This window comes from Pteropus alecto, unplaced genomic scaffold, assembly GCF_000325575.1.
Source record: "Pteropus alecto unplaced genomic scaffold, ASM32557v1 scaffold3, whole genome shotgun sequence".
Taxonomy (NCBI): Eukaryota; Metazoa; Chordata; class Mammalia; order Chiroptera; family Pteropodidae; genus Pteropus; species Pteropus alecto.
Genome location: NW_006442484.1, coordinates 58,086,239 through 58,108,391, shown reverse-complemented (window position 1 = coordinate 58,108,391; position 22,153 = coordinate 58,086,239). Strand labels below are relative to the sequence as shown.

The 22,153-nt window shown below is 30.9% G+C and overlaps 2 pseudogenes; both read left to right on the top strand.

Annotated features, from left to right (window-relative positions):
• The first annotated feature begins 13,023 nt into the window (after positions 1-13,023).
• On the top strand, positions 13,024-13,142 carry LOC112470811 (annotated as a pseudogene).
• A 6,583-nt stretch (positions 13,143-19,725) lies between these two features.
• LOC102898468 lies at positions 19,726-21,811 on the top strand (annotated as a pseudogene).
• Positions 21,812-22,153: the final 342 nt, after the last annotated feature.

The window sequence follows — 22,153 nt, the reverse complement described above, 5'->3', positions numbered from 1 at the left end:
AAATCAACTCAGTACATTCCAACTAAACATTTGGAGAAATACTGATTAAATGACTAAGCAAGTTAACAATTGATGCAGACTTCCTCTACTTGAATAGAGAGCCACTAAATTAGTGTTCTAGCTAATGTGCCAGCCTACATATTAATTAGATAAAATATTTAAAATATTGATACAATAAGCAATTTTAGATTTACTAGTGACTCTATTTTATGTGTAAGTCTATTTGTTAATGACATTCTTTAATAGAATACATTTTCCCTGATGTTAATACATTCACAGTTTCCAGGAAAAAAATGTCATGATCACAATGATACATTTCATCTAACTTTTATGGCAATACTTCAAATAGTAATGTAACCAGTGTTTTCTTGTTATTATATAATTTGAGGACAGCACATTGAAAGGTAATATATTTTTTCTTATCGTTTCTGTAATGTTTGTGATATTACTCAAAAGTGTTGCAAGTTAAATATATAAAATCTATTTTGAATATGTTTTTCAGAGTTGAGTCCCTGGTAAAGCCACTTTGTGTGTGTGTGTGTGTGTGTGTGTGTGTGTGTGTGTGTGTGTGTTCAGTATTCCATGATCTTTTGTTGGTTTGTCTCTTCAGTATACCATAAGAATAAAATTTGTTGGTTAGCAAATTTTGTAGATGCCTAAATATGTAAATTCAGTATGTCTGAGAGCTGTAGTAACATCTAATCAATGAAAATTTTGAAAGGGGAATATTAATCATTAGGAGCTCTAACTCCAGACCCTTAACTGCCCAAGTGAGGAGTCCTGAACGGTGCCTCTAGGTTTGATTAGTGCCACTCTTGAAAGATTCTCACCCGAACCATTCAGTTTAAAGTTAAGTAAACTTAAACAAAAGAGAATTAGTGAACTGCTCAAGACCAGAAACCTAAATTAATATGGCATCTGGAAAGAATATGTTTTCTCTTTGGTAATACTGCTCAGAAGGAAAGTATATTTTATTGAGGAAATTAATAATTAAAAATTAAATATAGTAAATAAATAACTTTATGGGAGGAATTGGGTGAAATATATAACATAATAAGAAGAAAGCTTAAATGCTTAAGTATTATGGAGAGATGAGCCTAGAACAGAACCCCCTAATGCAACTTGCAGCTGGCTGAGACTGAACTACACAGGCCCCACAGAAAAGGATGAATTCTCACTGGGTTGATTATATTATGCTGAGAAAAGTCATCTACAAATGGATTAAACAGCAAAGACTGAGAAACTAATAACCTAGCTATCACAATCGCAGAAGAAAGTCCAAAAAGAAGTTGTTAGAAGTTTGTGCAACGAAAAAGAATATCAAGAGGGGATGTATTTAGGTTGTAAATAGAAAAAAAAAATTATACTTAGCCTGAAAGTACTTCTTAGGTTCTGTAAACTGTTTATATTCCACTGCTGAAAAGGTAGTCTGTGTAAATACTACACGTTAAAAGTGGGACTTTATGGGCTCAATCATTTTGAAGCAATACATTGTACTCCAGTTCATACTGCAGACAGCATTATTATCCTTCTCCAACTGAAATTACAGTGACATGAATGATTGTTTAGGTTTAGAATGACAAACCAAAGCACTGCAAATGTGCTTGATGTTCAATAAAGGTATCATTTTCTTTATTATATTAAATTGTACGAGATGAGAACTGAATAATACATTTTCAATTCATAAGCAATATTTGAAAATACATTTTGATACATTTTTCATCAGTATCATCATAATGATACATTTATTGTTTTAGTTGATAGTATAATCTGATATATAACTAATATTATTTAACCTATAACTCCTAAAATAAATCCATATTATTAAAACCTTATGTTTTAACATAATGAAATGGGGCATCATCATTGTTATTTCAGCATACATTTACTAATCAAATGATATGCTTCCAGTACTATAATTTTGGCTTTTTCCTTAGTCTCAAAAATTACACCAATCCCAGCAAACCAGGACCACTGATTACAATGTCCTGCAGTGCGAACAGTGAGATCCTCACATTTACAATATTCCCATCAAAGTTATTTTTTGAACCTTAAGTACAAAGAAATGAATATGCATGAACTGTGCCTTTTGCCTATGACATATTTTTTTTGCAGAGCCCATCATAAGGTGTAATTCAGCTCTAATTTCTGTGGCATAAATTAATTAAAACTACAGTAAATATTTCATGGAAGACTTCTACTTGTCTTTCAATAAAAATTAGCAGTGTTATATTATGTCAAATATTGTTTTAACAACTCCTTTTAGCTTTTTCTAGTTCACTTTCATACATCCCAGGTCAGAGACAGCAACACTTTACACATGTTCTATCATACATCCTTTGCACATGACTTATTTATGAAAATTATGGTGCAAAAATCATTACGCAGACTGGAACACTGACTATTTATACTTACAGAGCATAAAAATTGGGTAAACAAAGGTGGTATTGGAGATGGGAATCTTTCTATCTCTATATTTATGTGTGTGTTTCCATGTAGATGTGTGAGTATGTACGGGTGCATATATAAGAACAGACCTATGCCTACTTCTAATGGAAGAGCTAGGAGACTTACCTTAAATATGGATAGCATTATCTTCTGCAACTTATTAATAGTTTTGTTCTTCACATATTTGGATATTATTTATCCATTTATTTAACAAGTATATATTTAATACTTTGTGCCTCTCTAACTGGTTTATTCTAATTTTCCTTTCCTTACGTAGATATCTAAAGAACAGGAGAGAGGGCTCAGGAAGTAAGCCATCTCTTACTCACAGGCCTCATGAATGGGGCCTTGTGATAAATGTCAGAAGATGTTTATTTTCAATGATTCAATATAAAAATTAGGAAGAAACCCAAACTTGTTCATCAAGAAAAAAGATGCTAAAAAAATAAAAAAAGATGTCAATATAAACGAAATAAAATTATATAGAAATGATAAATGAAGATCTTAAGTAAAATCTATACTACTTCCAAGTAACTTCTAAAGCCTGTGTCTACTTACCCTGGTTATGGACATGTTATGCACATTTTTCAAAGTCAGATTAGAATTTTTGGATTCTAATGAAAGATACTTGAAGATATAAAAACAAACATCCACATACTCCAACTTCAAGTGTAATGTTTGTGCTTGACAAGGGCAGATAAGTATAATTATAGATAATTATAATAATGAAGGATAAGTACAATGGAAAAAGAAAAAAAGAAAAGTATATTTCTAATCAATGATTCAGCAGAGGATAGAAAAATAGAAGACAGACAATTTTAGGAGAGGTAAAAACTGAGTATATTTCAGATTTGAAAAAAAAAGACAAAATCATCGGATACGGAAAGCCCAACAAATTCCAAGAGGAATGCTCCAAGAAATCCACACTTAGACATACCATATTAAAACTGAAAAATAACAAAGAGCATGCTGAGAGGAAAAAAGTAAATTTACATATGTCAAATTACAATTTAACCAACAGTTGATTCTTAATATCAACCTTGGATGTCAAAACTCAATAGAAAAATATCTTAGAATTGTTCTGAGATTATAATTATGGCAAAGGCTTTATATATAATTAAGTAATCTTTTACAAATGGGATAAAATAGTTTTTCAAATAAATAAAAGCAATTCCTTCAGTGAAAGACAGAAAGAAAGACAATGAACTCTGAATTAGGATTTGAGATGCAAGAAGGAATAATGAGCAAGAAAAATGAGAAGTATCTGATTAAATAAACATTGGTTATATACAACAATTCTATTTAATTTGGAAGATCACAAATATAGACTCTTGCACAAAACCAGAATAAATTCGAAGGTGGTGATTGGAATTATGATATTCTAAAGCCAAAATATTTTGGAAAAGGATAAATATACTGACTTATATTCGATATTGTTAATATTACAGAAGACAAAAAATAGGATAAATAGAAAGTAGTAAATAGATGGTTCAAAATAAATATATCAATAATTTTAATGCATGTAAATAAACATAGACCATAGAAGAAAGCTACAGAGTTCGTGTGTGAGTGTGTATGTATGTGTGTGTATGTGTGTGTGTCAGAAAGAGAGAGAGAGAAAGAGACAGAGAGAGAGAAATAAGAAATAACTCTGATCAAAATGGTTAAATAACAAAAAGCTGTCAACAAATTTGGCAGCGACTATGCCACCAAGGAATTTAGGCTTAATATATTATACTGCAGAGATATGAAAATATTTTAAGTTAATGCAAAATGACTATTTTTGAATTTAGAATGATCACATCAGATGCACTGCCTTTACTGCTGTAGGTGATCTTGAGCAATCTTAGATTGCTAGAAAGTTAGAAAAAAGCCCTTTTTAAAAAAATCTTCAAACAATGAAAAAAGTGACCAAACAGGATGAAAATTTAGGTTCAAAGGAATCAGATAAGCAGAGTTCCAAATTCTCCATTTTTTTTCCTGAAAGCATTTTCCTATTTTGTCACAGTTGAACTTTGGTTTTGATAGTTTGTTAGAATGAGATTGACAAAAACAAAAAAACCTGGAAAGTCTACTAAGGAGCCCTTTCCACAATAGTTGTACCTTCAAGGGACACAATTTAGAGTAGGAGAATATTGAGGTTAATATATCCCTTCAGTCCAGGATGCTGTTATAAAGTTGAATTTGTGTGGTGGAAAATAATGTGTTCTCGGGTAAATTTCAAACCAAATTTATCTCATGTGAGAGGTACGAATAACATCAAGTGAATAATAACTTTACTTCAAAGTGTTTTAGACCTGGCACTGTTTTCAGGCACTTAAGAGAAACACATGCAAATCATCCCTTCCCTTGAACGAGGAACCATCATCCTAGATCTCCGAGAATTCACGTAGACACATTTTTAAGAAGGTTGGACAGAAAACATTCAAATATAATCAAACACATAAGGTATCAAAATCCTAAAGGGAGATTCAGCAGAAACAACCTATACAAAAAAGCATGCAAAAGGATGCTTATAGCGACATAGTGCTAATTGTTTTTCCACTGAGACAATGTAAATGTCCAGCTACAGAAAAGATAAACTATGGCAAAGACTTACAATAAAAAGGATTAGCAAAAAGAAGCAAGTTACAGAAACTGTAGTATAAATTCAATTTATTTACAGTTAAATATGCAAAAATACATATTGCTTTGAAATACATATATCTGTAATAAAATTTTAAAGAAACAGATGGGAATGATAAACACCCAATGTAAGACAGCAGTATTTCTGGGGACGAATCATAGAGTAGGGCTCAGGGTACCTGCTGTGGGATGAGGACTGGGTGTATATTGCATTACTCATTGTACCATTATGCAAGAATCAATGATATATTTAAACTTGAGATCAACTTCTGATAGCCATCTATGTAATACACAGCTCCATACACACAGAAAATAACCTCATTTCACATCATACCACATAAAGGATATACTATTACTATATATTTGACTGTTTAAATAATTTGATGGGACTTGTCTGATTTTTCATCAGCCTAACTTATGCCATGCAATGTAGTACATGTGGGAGAATACACTGTTTTAAACTAGGTTTTATAAAGATTAAATAATTTTTATAAAGATTCCTCGGTCTGCTTTTAAGATTAAATATTGCTTTCCTCTAACCTCTAAAAGTAGGCTTCAAATACTTCCATACATTTGACAAGGGTCAATATTAACTCTAAAGTATATTTTTTAGCAGGGAGGGTTATCAAATATTATTCTCAGCAATATATTTTGATATTAGGTATGTATAATCATTGTTGCCATTCCACTCTCTTATACTCATAAGGACTAAGAAAACAACAAAATAAATTATACCGAGTTACCAACACTGACTAAATTACTATTTGATTGTTGCTTATATTGAAAGAAAAGCATAATTTTTATTTGAATTGCATTTGCTTTAATTACTACATTGTGGGTGTGACACTGTAGGGAAGATAGTTTGTTTATGTACAGTTAGAACATTCTGAACAAATTTTTAATGAAAACTGAAGTCTAGGTAAAAAAACAAACAAACAACCAAAAAAAACATGTTTTGAAAGGTAATTTATGACTAATTAGAGAGAGAATGCTCCAGAGAGATTTACCTCCTGAGGTGTGTATTTACATTTCAAGATAGGCTGAAACCTGGGACCTTGAAGATATTCAGGGTTGTAAATCTGGAGACAATGAATTTATTTATCTTTCTTCTGAAGAGATTTATTTATATTCCATGGAGTTAGAGTAAGAAGTTAGGATCTTTCCTGTTGTATTTCCAAGGAGACTCTTTCTGGATGGAAACCATACAGGATGTAAATAAGTGTCCAGATTCATTTTATTCAGGGCTCCTCACTGGCAATGCAGATTCCATATGTGTTGCATGACATCTGTCTCCTATTGCATCACGTCATGGGTATGCATTGGGGAACATGAAACTAGTAGGTAATGTTTGTTGTAAATAAAAACAATAATTTACTCTAGCAACTTACGTGAACATTCAGGATAATATTAATAACTATAGATTTAAAACACTTTACAGCAAGTGAATTTGAATAATAACTCACATGTAAGCTAGCTAATTAAAAATTTATATATTCATTAGTATATTTATATGTTGAATCATACACCTGAATTCCTTGAGATGTAAGAATTTTGCTAATAAACTAAGTACCTATAAGCATTTTCTAATGTGGCAAACTATTGAATAGAGTTGTATATTCTCTTTTCCCCCAGTTTCAGTGAGATTCAATTGACAGTTATATATTCTTTATTACTGCAGGACTTCTTAGGACTTTTACTATGCAGCATGATTTAAGGAAGAAGGCATTGAGTGACAAAAGGATGGAGTATTTGTGTTTCCTGACCAGAGTTGCCTGCAGAAACACTTTTCCTATAAAGTACCATATATATATATCCTCAATATAGTCTTCTAAAAACCACAATTTGGGAATTGCCTTATTTACTTTAGTTATTCTACAGTGTTGGCTAAGTTAATTCTCCTCAGGGTGAGATTTCGGTTACTATCATTTATACCATCAAAAGGTAAATATAAGGTTTTAAAAATGTTTTTAATCCACTTATTTTCTAATATTGTTGTTTTTTTCTAAGAAGACAAAACAATACTTAAAGTATACGTGCCTAACAATAAAGCATCGAAATATGTGAGGGAAAAAACTAATAGAATTGCAAAAAGAAATAAATGAATCGACTATCATTGTTGAAGATATCAACACTTCTTTATCAGAAATGGACAGATCTGACAGGTAGAAAATCAGTAAGGACATACTTGAACTCAAAAACCATCAATCAACTCATCAGTACAAGTGGTGTCTGTAGACTACTTCATCCAATACCACTAGAAATACACATTCTTCTCAAACTCATATGGAATATTCACTAAGATAGACCACATTCTGGGCCATAAAACATACTTTTAAAAATTAAAAAAATAGAAGTCACACAATGTCTGCTTTCAGAACACAGTGTAATTAATCTAAAATCTCATGAGAAATTAAAATATCTTAAATAAAAATATAAACACAACTCATAAAAATTTGTGAAATGCAGGAAAAGCAGTGCTAACTGGGAAATTTATAGTAATGAATGAATATGCTAGAAAAGAAGAAGTATCTAAAATCAATAATCTAAATTTCCACCTTAGGAAACTAAAATGTGTAAATTAAGTCCAAAGTAAATAGAAGAAGAGAAGTAATAAGAATTGATGCAGAAATCACAAAGTTGAAAAACAGAAATCAATATAACTAAAGGCAGGATCTTTGAAAAGATTAATACAATTAATAAACCTCCAGCCAGGCTAACTATGAAATATGAAAAAATAACACAATAATATCAGAAATTAAAGAAAGGATATCACTATAGGACTAATGGAAGTTAAAAGGATAATAAAGAAATACTATGAACAACTCTACGACTACAAATTTGATATGATAATAGAAATAAATAAAAAGTATCCATATCAGAAAGAAATAAAGTTATCTTCGTTTTCAGGTAATAGTATTTTATATGTAGAAAACCCAGAGGAAATTGCAATACAACTGATAGAACTAATAACTGAATATAGCAAGGTTTCAGGATGTTAAATGAATATATAAAAATCAGTTATATTTCAATATGTTCACAACAAACAATATAAAAATAAAAATTTAAAAGCAATCTGATTTAAAATACCATCAAAAAATGTAATTCTCAAGGATAAATTTAACAACAGAAATGAAATTCTTGTATAATGAAAATCAGAACATTTTGTTGAGAGAAATTAAAGAAGATATATATAAAAAGCTGTTTCATGTTCCTGTATTGAAAGGCTTGATATTATCAAGATGATAATTCTCCCCAAATTTGATCAAAATTTCAAACAAAATCCCAAAGGATTTTTTGTAGATATTGAAAAAAAGAAAACTTATCCTAATATGTACACTGAAATTCAATGATCTGAAATAGTAAAAACAATTTTGAAAAAGTAGTACAGAGTTAGAGGATTTATACTACACAAAACAAAACAAACTTTAAAGCTATAGTAATCAAGACAGTAGGGTATTGGAACCAAAGAGGAACATATATTAAATGAAAGGGAATTGTCTTCAAATAAAGATTTTTGAAACAGGTGTAAAGACAAAATGGGGAAAGGATAATATTTTCAACAAATAATTCTGGAAATATTGGATATTCACTTGCATAATAATAAACTTAGACACCTATCACTCTATACATAAAAGTTAGCTCAAAATGAATCTTATAACGCTTAAAGCTAAAATGTAAAACTTCTAGGAGAAAGCACAGGAGCTCAGTTTGGGTAAAACATTTGAGATGCATTATCAAAAGTAAACCACTAAAAATATATATGTAATTTAATTTGAATTTTTATCAAAATTTAAAAATGTGTGCTTCAAATGGTGCCATTAATAAAAAAAAAAACCATTAAGCTACATACTAGGAGAAAATACTGAAAATAACATACTTTATAAAGTACAAAATATGAGTTTACAAAACCTCTTGCAACTCAAACTCAATTAATAACCAAAATATATAGAGAGAAAAATTAAATACACATTCAAGTAAGATAAATAAAAGAAAATATATTAAATTTCATTAGTTATTAGAGAAACACAAATTAAATTCACAATAAAGTACTACTCCACATATACTAGAATAGATTTTATTTTAATGCAGAGAAAATACAGACAATAAAGAGTGTTGGCAAGATAGTAAGGAAAATGAAATCATATATTGGTAGTGGGAATATAAATGGGGTAGCCAATTTGAAAAGAGTTTGGCAATTTCTTTAAAAGTTAAACATAAATTTATCATGTCATTCAGCATTTGAGCTCAGGAATCTATCCAAGAGAAATGAAAATGTACATGTTTACATATGTGCAGAGTACATTCATAATAGCCCTAAACTGGGAACAATTCGAATATGTCCCCACTATTTAATGGATCAACAAAATGTGAAGTAATAAAATATTATTTAGGATTTAAAAGCAATGAAATACTGTTGTATGACATGGACGAATCTCAAAAATTATGCTAAGTGAAGGAAGTCAGATATAAAAAAATACATATTGTATGATTCCTTTTACAGAAAATGTCTAGAAAAGGAAATTTACAGAGACAGAAAGCAGATCAGTGGTTACCTAGAAATAGAAGGTGAGAGTAGGAAATAAATGCAGATACAAGAGAAGTATCTCGGGTGATGGAAATGTTCTACAGCTAGAGTATGATGGCAGTTGCACAACAAATTCACAAATATCATTGAATTGTACACTTACTAGGGTACATTTCATAGTATGCTAATTATACTTCAATAAAAATTTTCAAAAGACATTAAAGTATAAAGTAAACTTAGAAATAAATTTTAAAAGATACAAGAAATATCTATATGTGAAAATCACAAATACTGCAAAGGAAAATTAAATAAAATCTAACTAAAGAAATTCTCCATGTTCAAGATTCAATATTTTTTAAGATTAAAATCTTTCATAAACTGATTTTCAAATTTATGCAATTTTAATCACAATCCTAGAGAGATTTATTTAAAAAAAAAAAACCTTATTTTAAAAGTTATATGAGAAGACAAAGGACATTGTACAGTCAGGAAAAAAAATGATGAAAATGAACAAATTTGAAGGACTTAAACTACCTGGTCTTGTGGTAATAGTTTTTAAAAGGTTGTGTTTTAATATAAAAATAGATATTAGATATACAGATCATTGAGAACAGAATAGAGTCCATAAATAATTCCAATTCATATTAGCAACTGAATTTCAAGACAAGTTCCACAGTAATTCAATGAGGAAAAGATATAATTTTCCAAAATATAGTGCTATATAAACTAGGCATTTTTACAAAAATAAATGCACTTGAATTTTTAATCTACATGATATATAAAAATTAATAACAAATGCATTACAGACCTAGACAAAAGAGCTAAATTTGTTAATTTTAATAAAATAATGGATAAAATTCTTGGTGACTTTAGGCCAGGCAAAGTTTTGTTTCATCGAACACAAAAACAATAATCTATAAAATTATCTATAAAAGCAATTTTATAAAAGTTATAAAGATTTCCTCTTCAAAAGAAAAATTTAAGAAAATGAAAAAGCATTTCTAGTATTAGGAAAAGTTATTATAAAACATCGAAAGGCTGCGTTTGGAATATATAAAGAACTCTTAAAATTCATTAATAAGGTGACAAAAAATTCAGTAAAAATTGGCAAATACTTGAACACAGACTTCACAAATGAAAATAAATCATAAATAAGCAGATGCAAAGAGGCTCAATAGTTCTTGTCATCAGTTAAATGCAAGGCAGCAGCGCTACATGCCCAACAATATGACTGAAGTTAAAATGCCTGGCAATACCAAGCGCTGCTGAGGTTGTGAAGCAAGTTCATCTCCCGTCCATTGTGGGAACAGTGGGCCAGTATCTCAAAACAGGAATATACACTTACCATGTGATTCAGCAATTCCATCTCTGTATTGACCCAAAATGAATGAAAACATGTGTCCACACAACTTTATTAAGTTAGTCAAAAATAGGAAATGACTCAAATGTCCATCATCAACTAATGGAGAAAAAAATTACAATTATTCATGAATAAAAATGAACACGATAGTCATACAAACAACATGGATTAGTCTCAAAACAAAGCCAAAGGAAAGAAGTCAAGTATTTATATGAAATGCTAGAAAAGGAAGAACTATAGTTATAGGAAATACAGCAGTTTTTGCCTATAGCTGGAAATCAGAGGCTGAATTGTAGATGAAATTCTTTCATCCACAGAGATATTCCATAGATGAAATTGTTTTACATCTTGCAGTGGTGGCGGTTATGACACTGTTAACAATCAGCTATATTCATCAAATTGTTCTCTCAAAATGTATTAATTTTACTGTATTTCAATTTTACCTTACCAAGGCTATTTAAAATTATGACACAAATATATAGTTTTAAAATTAGAATATCTTAATGTTTTTTAAAGTAAACTGGATAATAAAAAACAATAACTACTAACTGATAGTAGTTAATGAAGTGGATTAATATTTTGACCCTAATGGGAATATTTTGAAATAAAGGATCTTAATATCTAACATAAAAGAATAGCTAATTAATAGAATGTCAGAATTTCCAGTAAATCAATGATTAAGTAACTATATAAAGTTGTCCAAATCAGGATGTTTTTAATAATAAAATAAAGATAAGATTTAGTAATAATGTTAGGACAATAGATGTAAGTTGAGATTGCATTGGGTACTGGAATGTATATTTCACCCAAGTCTGGGAAGGAGATTGTGTATTTTGAGAATTTGAGTATGAATTTTTTTTCTAGAAGTAGATTGTACTTACTTGCTTGTTTGTGGCTTACATTCAAATCTTAGTTTTCTTTACGCTTATTTTCATCTAAAAGAAACATATAAAGAATGAAGCACCATTTAGTCTATTCTTTCATTCAAGCACAGTAAGAGAAGTTAAGCTCTAATTCCACCTTTTTAGAAAAATATGTAGAAGAATTTTTTAGATACATGATATTTAAGTTATTTATTGAAGTTCTCCAATGTGCACAATACATTTTTCTTATATTCCAAATTAATTTCAAGTAGAAAAACTATTCTAATATAGGCATACTTAATTCTGTGATCATTTAAAGGCAAGGATGATGGCTCATTAAGATGAAAAATCAATGTATGACTTTCTTAGTATGTGTTTCATAGCTAGGTTTTAGGTTTATATGCTCTTTAACATTTTTGTTTTCTTTTCAATTTCATAATAGTTCTTTATACAGGAGCTCACTTGAATACACACACACATATGGTAAAAGAAATATTTGTTTTTATATGTAAGTTTAAATTTAGAAAATGGAATTTTAAAATATCTTCATATTTTATCTGTGATTTAAATACAAGATTATAAAGTATAAAGTTTAGAAGACAGAGTTGTTTTTCACTCACAATGATGTAATAATAAGATTTCAAAATAATTACAAAATTATTGAATAAAAACTTTGGAAATTAAAATACTGTACAATTATTTAAATAGTATTCTTAAATATTTAAACTTATTCTTGTGTATATATAAAAGCAAAAAACTCAATTAATTTTATCAATTATTCTGATAGAAGATTTCTTTAATTAAAATTTCTCACCTGGGACTTGTCCCCATTTTTATACTAAAATAAAGATTCTCACATTACTAACCCATGAATAGCTTGTAAATTTTCTAGGACAAGTAACATATTTTGAGAATGTCAAACCACCAACTATTCCCAGATTTTCACGAAAAGGAAGGAAGTATGAGCCATTTTATTTTAATGCATTTATAACCTGGACCAAGTACATGCATTCAGATAGCATTTGTTAAACTAATAAGCATTGTGCTGGTTATTCCTGTGTTCTACTAAAATCCAGTCTTGGGTAATAAATTTAAGTCTACAGCTTGGAACAATTTTTCATTAGATTTACTAGATTACAGTTTAGTTTTCCAGTTACCTTTTTGCTATTTAATGCAACTTATTAAATGGTGGGTGACTCCAGGTCTACGGCCATGCAACCCTGAACAAGCCCGCTCCCATCTGGTCTCAGAAACTAAGCAGGGTCGGGACTGGTTAGTACTTGGATAGGAGACCACCCAGGAAGATCAGGTGCTGTAGGCATAAAAAATAAAAAAATAAGGGGTTGTAAACTGTCAAGGTCCTTGCAATCTGGGAGGTCAAACAAGAGTTGCCCTGCCTGAAAATAAAACAAACAAACAAACAAGCAAATAAATAAAAGAAAATAAATGGTGACTCCAAGAGACTAGCTGTCAATTAAAGAATAGCTTTCTAAAAGTTATGCTATTGTATTGAGAATTATATCAATTTACCAAGGTTTTGATAGTTAGGCAACCTATGTCTTCAGCCACCTAGTGGTTTTTTTGTTTGTTTGTTTGTTTCGTTTCGTTTTTTTAACCAAAGAACACTCTTCTTACAAAGCTGTCCATGGAGTTCTGTGTTCCTTTGGAACTTGTAGAAAATTTTAAAATGTATTTATATTTTCACTTCAGCTCCAGTTATGATTCAACTACCAGGATTGTTGTATTGAACTTGATTCAGGAAAAGTAGATGAGGGGATTTTAAGGCATATAGTAAGTTCTGTGTACCTTCAACTCACAATAAACCAAAAGACATCTGACTTCTCACCCAAATTATTTTACATTGTGTTGAAGCGCAATAATCTGTGGTTACACAAAACCAAAATCTATTTATATTTTCAAACATTTAGCAAGACAGTTGTCATCTACCAAATAATCAACTAACTAGCATATTAAAGCTGACAATGTGGATTATAATATGATATGTGTCAGACAATACAAAGATGAATAAGCACAATCAAGCCCTCAACAAACTACACATTTGTAGAGAAGAGAAACCCAAACACACAGACACACACATACACATGGAAGGTGAAATAATGCAATGTCACAGATACTTCCAGTTTACTGAAAAAACATGGCTTACCTCAGCCATAGAGAAACTGCAAATAAATATGTTTTATCAAACACCTAATTATTTGGAAAATATATATTTTATTTTTTAAATACTTGTATATAATTATTATTATATAACATATAGCATTTTATATAGCCTGTATATAATAATAATTATTATTATTACCATAATCATCATTATCACTGAGGCAAAAGTAGGTATATGTGAGTTCCAATACTCAATGGCAGTATGAGGGGCTCTGTGGAGCTGAATCCCCAGATAAGCTGATTAAATGGGGGGAAAATCATTTAAAGTCTCTAGAAATGGTTCCATAGGCATATAGCAAGTGACGAAACATTTATGACAATCTGCTAAAATTTGGCAAGAGCAGTGATAATCTGACACATTTGATTCCTTTGCCTCTGACACAGCCCAGAGAATCCATATGTTCATTGAAGTATTATTTACTATAGTGAAGATATGGAGGCCACCTGGTGTCCATCAATAAATGAATGGATAAAGAAGAAGTGGTACATATATACAATGCAATATCACTCAGCCTTAAAAAGAATGAAGTCTTGCCATCTGCAACAACATGGACTGACCTAGAGGGTATTGTGCTAAGTGGAGTAAGTGAGCAGAGAAAGACAATATCATATGTAGAATCTAGAGAACAGGATAAACAAATAACAGAAGCAAGCTCATTAATACAGAGAGCATTTTGAAGGTTTTCAGATTTGGGAGTGAAGGGCCAGTTTGAAAGGGGAGGGGATTAAGAGGTACATATTGATAGTTACAAAACAGTCATGGAGATATAGAGTACAGAATGGGGAATATAATCAGTAGTATTATAATAACTATGTATGGTATCAGATGGATACTGGATCTATTGGGGTGATCACATCATAAGTTATATAAGTGTCTAATCAGTATGATATACACCTGAAATTAATATAATATTGTATGTCAACTATAATTGGAAAAATAAAAAATATAGAAAAAGTAAAAATAACAACACAAGAAATATTCTGAAATCATAAGAACTTGTATCTAGCATACATAATGAACACTTACAACTCAATAATGAGACAAATAACCCAATTTTAAAAAATGGGCAAAAGAACTGAATGTTTTTACAAAGAGATGTACAAATGGCACTGAGCGCATGAAAAGACGGCCAACATTATTAGTCATCAGAGAAATGCAAATCAAACCATAACAAGATATCACTTCATAACCATTAATATAGCTATTATAAAAAAGACAGATACTAACAAGTTTGGACAAGCATGTAGAGAAATCAGAATCATCATATATTCCAGGTGATAACTTTAAAAAGGTTCAGACACTTTGGAAAACAGTCTGGCAGTAAGTCAAATTACTAAATATAGAGCTACCATTTGACCTAGTAATTCCACTCCTAAGTATATACTTGAGAAAAAACAAATATATGTCCACAAAAAAAACTTACATATGAATGTTCATAGCAACATTATTTATAGTCGCAAAGATTGGATACAATCAAATGACTCTCAACTGATGAATGGATAAATAAAATGTAGTATGTCCATACAATGAAATATTAGTCAAAAAATGAAGTAATGATGCATGCTACAAAATGAATGAACTTTGAAAATATTAAACTAAATGAAATGATGACATATTATATGGTTCCATTTACATGAAATGTCCAGAATAAGCAAATCTATACAGATAGAAAATAGATGAGTAGTTACCTGGCACTGGAAGGGGTGGGGATGGTGATTGGGAGTGAAAGCTAAAAAATATCTAATTTACTTTTGGGGTGAGGAATATGTTCCAAAATTGATTAGTAATTATTGCACAACACTGTGATTATAGTAAAAAAAATGTTTGGTTATACAAATTAAGTGACTGAATATTATTGTATATATAAATATTATACCTCAATAAAACTGTTACAAAACAAAAGTAGATAAATGGGACCTTTGTCTTATGGATATGGCTGTCTCTCTGTAGGCATCAATTTGTCAATATCAGATATATTTAGGAGGGCCAGGTATTTGTTTAGAATAATGAGTTTTTTGGACATATTTTCAACATCTTTCTAAAGGATTGAACACACTATGTAATATATGAAATTTATAACATTGTTAATGGAGCATCAAAGAAGTAAAATGTTTAATAATCTCAGATAATGATAACCTAAAAAGCATCTGATTGATAATGACTTGGAACATCAGATAACAAGCTAGGGTTGCTTGGTTGAACCTCTTGCAAAAATAATGCAAAAAAAATAAAATAAAATTATCCACAGATAATTCATTTTAAATAGCCCATTGTGAAATATGAAATCAGAACTCAGTCATAGTAAGGAAGTGAAGTTTGTGAAAGCATGGTGAATGAGAGACTAGGGAAGTGAAATAACTGTTTTGTTGTTGTTGTTGTTGTTGTTTTCTTTTATTAAAGGTATTAAAAGGCAGTGGGCCTGTGAAGGACTGTAAAAACTGTAGTTTGGACAAAAGGTAAATAAATACTTTTAAAAGCGATCTTTCCTGAAAGAATAAAATTCCTCTAAGCTGAAGCAGTATAGACAAAAGAAAGTGTTTAGAAACATTTTACTATAGTTTTCACTAAAAGTATTGTTGATGGCAATTGTTTGCTGGCATGAAAAATAACCTTTGAAACTGATAATGACAATATTAGCAGAGATAGTTGATAACATATTTATAAATGCTTTAGATAAAGCTTTTTTAAAAAAAGAAAAACAGGTTGTTTCTATTAAATCAAAATTTGAAAAAAATATATCTGTTGAATATATTTAGCAAGGTATATAATCAGAGTAATTTATAGTTCTAAGTTCAGCTATTTTAAAAATCTTTCCATAGATTTATACTTACAGAATTTCAATGTCATAATCTTTTGTGATTTATACAGTTCTGATCCTTTTGTAATTAGCTTTCTAAACTTAATTTTCTTTTTTTTTTAATATCATTAGAGAGCTTCTTTTGTTATCCTGTTTAAAGAGTTATCTTTTTTGGCATGTTTAATGACTTCATAAATATCCTGAACACATGAAAAAGACTCACAATAAACTATTTAATTTCAAAATTTGAAAGTGTTTTTAAAACAAATAGAGAATTAAAAACAGTTACTACATCAATGTGATTTTTCCCCCTGGATAATTAGACAGAAAGTGTTTTGAGTTAGAGTGACAATAGGGCAAGCTTTATGAGTGCTTACTTGAGGGTTTTTTAATCTAAAAAATTCCCATAATCTATCTTAAAAGCTCTTGCTCCACTTTGGCACTTTAGACCTGACTGATCATTATCAGAACAATTTTACTTTCATTAAAATATTAAAATAAGAATCGCATGCCTCAAATTGTAGAAGCCTTATCATTACCCATTACAGTATTAGTTGTCAAATATTTGCAGTCTACAACTAGACATAAATATTTAAATTCTTTCATCAAATCTTCATGCATGGATGAGTTTCAATTATTTGTATATAATTTCTCAGGATACTTTTTCTGAAACCCATGACTCTTCAATGTTTATTTTAAAAAGAGAGAGAAAAGAAACAAAAACAACTCAATCATTTCTAACAGAAGATAACAATGGTTTGTAGTGCCGTGTGAGGTGTTAATATAGGAAAAGCAAGGGGTTTGCCTTAGAATAAGTTCAACCTCACGTTCTAAGGTCATTATATCTGCAGATTGGCAATTTAATACAACCCAGCAATGGCATAATCTGAAGATTGATGGAAACTAACCATAAAACTTAAGAGAACTCTCTTTTCATTGTGTATAATAGAACAAAGGAATCCCTTCCCTTCAAAAGGATATTCACTGGCATCTGAGTTCAAATAATGGTATAATATATTTAAAAATGACCAACTTGAAATTATATTTCGAATTTCTGAAATACGATATCTGATTCAAAAAACTCTGCAGGCAACTTTTATGAAATACAAGATATCACAGTCTATTAATAGTAAATCAATATGCAAAAGGAAGAAAAACAGCTCTTCTATTTACAGTACCTACAGTGCACAGCAGTTACAATGTCAATATGTTAAGTTTCCAAAACTTCTTTCCACCTGTTGTCTGTTTTGCTCTTTTGTAAAGTGTGTGTTTAAATACATAGTTCTATGATAAGAGCTAAAACACACACATTGAACGAATATAATAATTGCATCTTTTAAAATTTCAAGTTTTAAAAATAGTATGAATTGAACTGAAATGTCAGCTATTTAGAAGAGATATTTGGAAAGTTTGAATTCAAGTACTTTTAATCACATATTCTAGGCAAATAAAAGAAAATTCATGAAGAATATGTCTAAATGTTTGTCATTTAAAGTTAAACTTCTTTGGAATATGCATTAACTATTTTAGATTATAACATAGCTATATAAAATTTAGAAATAAAACTACCCGGGTGAATATATGTATATTTTCCACATTTGATCTAATATTTGATCTACTAACAGATTATATTAAATTATGAATTGTATGGTAACTAACATAAAGTGATCACCAAATTTAAATGTAACATTTCATCTTTGACCTCATTCTAAAACAAAATTGTTCTATGGGGAAATTTATCTTTAATAATCTCTGCAATGTAAGTGTGTGTCTGTGTGTCCAAGAGTGTGTATCTGTATTATTGTTCTGAACAACTATGTTGACATAATAAGTATCATTGATATCTTTATGCACATGTTTTTCTTAGTTAACCGATACCAAGTGAAGTCTAACTTCAGCGCCATTATATTCTCAATAAATTAAGAGCTAAAATATCATACCTTGAAAATACTAATTTTCCATTCTCCCTGCTAATATAATTTTTCTACTATGATAAGAAATGAGAATATTTCCTAGGTTGGTCAGTGGGGCATGGGAAGGGTGAAGAATAACACTATAGGATATTTCACGAGACTGAACAGCTTTTCTCCCAAACAGAATTCTTCATTGGTTCTAGGGAAGCTACCACCACCATGACCTGCTACAGATTTAGTCCCCTGTACTTTAGAATTTAAATATTTGTCATTTAAATATATATCAAGATAAGAATGAATGGCCAGTATTTCTGTACATAAACTTTAAAATGAAAGGGACAGAAGAATCAATGAATTTGAAGACAGAACAACAGAAATTACTCAATCTGAATATAGAATGAAAAAATAAAAATGAATAGAGGCTCCAGGATCTGGGATAAAAAAAAAAAAAAAGACATAATATTTATGTCTTCTGAGCCCCTGACAGGAGAACATGGGCAGCTATAGAAAATATATATATATATTTGAAGAGATAATGGATGAAAATATTTCCAAACTGGCATAAGACAAAACTCTACAGATTCAAGGACATAGAATTCAATAACACCATCTATCAACAGGTTCTAATTGACATTTGTAAAGCACTCCACAAAGAAACATCAGGATGTATATGATATTCAAGTGTCCATAGACATATAACAAGATGCACCATACCCTGAACAACAAAACAAAAAAAAAGTAAAAGAATTAAAATTAGACAGAAGGTATCTCTGACCACAATGGAATCCAACTAGATATCAATAAAAGAAAATTTCCAAATATTTGGAAAAGAGAGACACACTTCTAAAGAATCCATGAGTCAAAAAAAAATCTCAATGGAAATTAAAACACAATATAATGAACTGAATGATAGTGGCAGTGGTTTTTGTTATTGTTTTCTTCTTCTTATCCACCTCCCCACACCAAACCATCTAGTGAATCTGGCAAAACTCCACACTCTGTGACTTAAGCCATGTGGGCAGTTTTCAGAAACAGGGATCTGCATTATGCCAACCGTCACAAGCCTGCCAAGGCTGTCATTGTTTCCAACGGGCTTGAGAATGATCCAGTTGCACAGTTTAGATGGGATCACACGGAATACTTAGAAAATTATCTTGTTCAACTGCTTTCTGATGCAGAGAGTTTAGGAGAGGTAGTACTTTATGCAAATTTATTTTAGAAATGTTTAAAGCAAATATTCTATTTGTGACATTTCAAGCAAGTTTTAATATTGAAATTATTACAGTTTAAAAGATAATGGGACTATATATCTGTTTTTGTTACTGGGTAATTTAAAATGGTTGAACATTAAAATTTTGTATTTGAAATTTCTCATATGATTAGTACTGAGGAGAATGTTATGGACTGAATATTTGCATCCATTCAAAATTTATATGTTAAAATGTAATCCTTAATATGATGGTATTTGAAGGTGGGATCTTGGGGATGTAATTAGGACATGAGGGTGGATCCCTTATGAATGGGATTACCATCCTTATAGGAAGAGAGCAGAGAGTTTCAACCATCTGAATACAAGAAGTAGACAGTCTGCTACACAGAAGAGAGCTGTCTGTCACCAGAACCTAACCATGCTGGCACCCTGATCTTGCCGACCAGTCTCCAGAACTGTGAGGGATAAAATTTCTGTTCATAATAAGTCACCCAGTCAATGGCATTTCACTGTAGTAGCTGGAAATAACTAAGACAAAGAACATATTCTTTGTAAAATGCAGGAAAAAAAGCAAAATTTAAAAAGTTTCTTAAAAAAATACTAATTGTTACTAGAGGAATGCAAAATTCATGTTAAAACTTGAATCATGTATTCATTTATAATAACTATGCAAGATAACATAGCATTCAATGATCTCTTCTGATTATATTTTTTCAAATACACAAAGTAATAAGTTCAAAACTTTGAAAAGTGCCTACCCGAGGTTTCCAAATCTATAATCATTCTATTAAGTAACTTTATCTAGATTCTAGATTCTAGAGTGAGAATTATATTTTAAAGACAAAAACCAAATCAAGATGTGGCACCTGCCTGAGTTTGCAAGCTAGGACTGGGGAGGTCTCAGTGGAGGTGCAGGATCCTCTGCCAGCACTCTGTCTGAGGGAGGGCTACCCCTCCAGCCCTCCCAGAGGCCAGATGGCTCAGTTCCTCCCCACATATCTCTGGCGCCTTTCCAGCTGCTGCCCCAAAGGCGCTGGAGGCCAGAGTGATTTATAGCCAGATCCTTGCTGGATGCACAGTCCCATGAGAGACTTGAGCCTCTGCTTAAACACGTCAGTCATTCCTACACTGGTCAAGATTCCAGCACACAGGAAAATGCTGGGAAAATTTCTTTAGATCAGATCAATTCGCTTTCTACCAAATCCTTTCCACCTTGGATGCATCAGTTACACAAAGCCTTGCTGGAAAATCACCTTTGCCATGAAGGCTGAATGCAGCATGTCCTCTTCCTAAGGTCATTGGTTTGACATTGGAATAGGCACTGCAGTTCTGGAAGCAATAATTTATTACAGGAGAGATGGATCTAGACAAGCTTGATAAAGGCTACTCTTACAATAACCATCATAGCTTCTGAAAGGAAGGTGAAAGTTCAGACTATATACCTTTCAGTTGCTTAAAGATTATTCTAACCAATCCACCAAGCCAAGGTGATTAGTATGGGTGCTCACTGAGTCACAGCAATCCAGAGCTCCTGAAGCAGAAGTTATAGTCATCTAAGATCTCTCCTAGAGGGATAAACTAGATTTTCGGTTTAGTAGGGACACACTACTAGGTAGCCTGTCAGAAGTTCTTAGAGATGACACATAATGTAGTTAATTGAGGTTTTTCTTTGAGTCATCCTAATCAATTCTTTATTGAGAATCAAAGGATTCTAAATAGTAGTAAAGACATCAAGAAGAGATCCATCCAACCAGAAACTCCTCAACCCAAACCAAGTGTCCAGAAAATCAAGGATGCATTGTTTTTGCTGGCCTCTCTAAATTCCTCTCTAGACATGGTTATGGAGGGATTAGAGGATTACCTCAGTGAATGCTTCTTGGGCAATTAGTGACCCTTTTTCCTCACTAGCTTTCATTTTTAAGATTTTGCCTTTTTCTTTTTTAACTGTTTTATCTAACTTTTCCCTCCTCCCCACTCCACCCCACCACAATCCATCCATGTTCTTAGGAAAGCCGGCTTACAGGTAAAAACAAAGACAAAGGGGAAGAGGAAGAATTTCTTTTGAAATATAACACTTAAATGATGTGGTTTGAGTCCTGTTTAAGGAGATAAAACAGCTTTCTGGACTGGTTACAGTCTCCTAAAAAACAATCAAACTAAAAACAACTTTTATTTTAACCCTTACCCCTGTATTTTGATCCAACCCTTTTCTGGACCATTTTAGTTAACA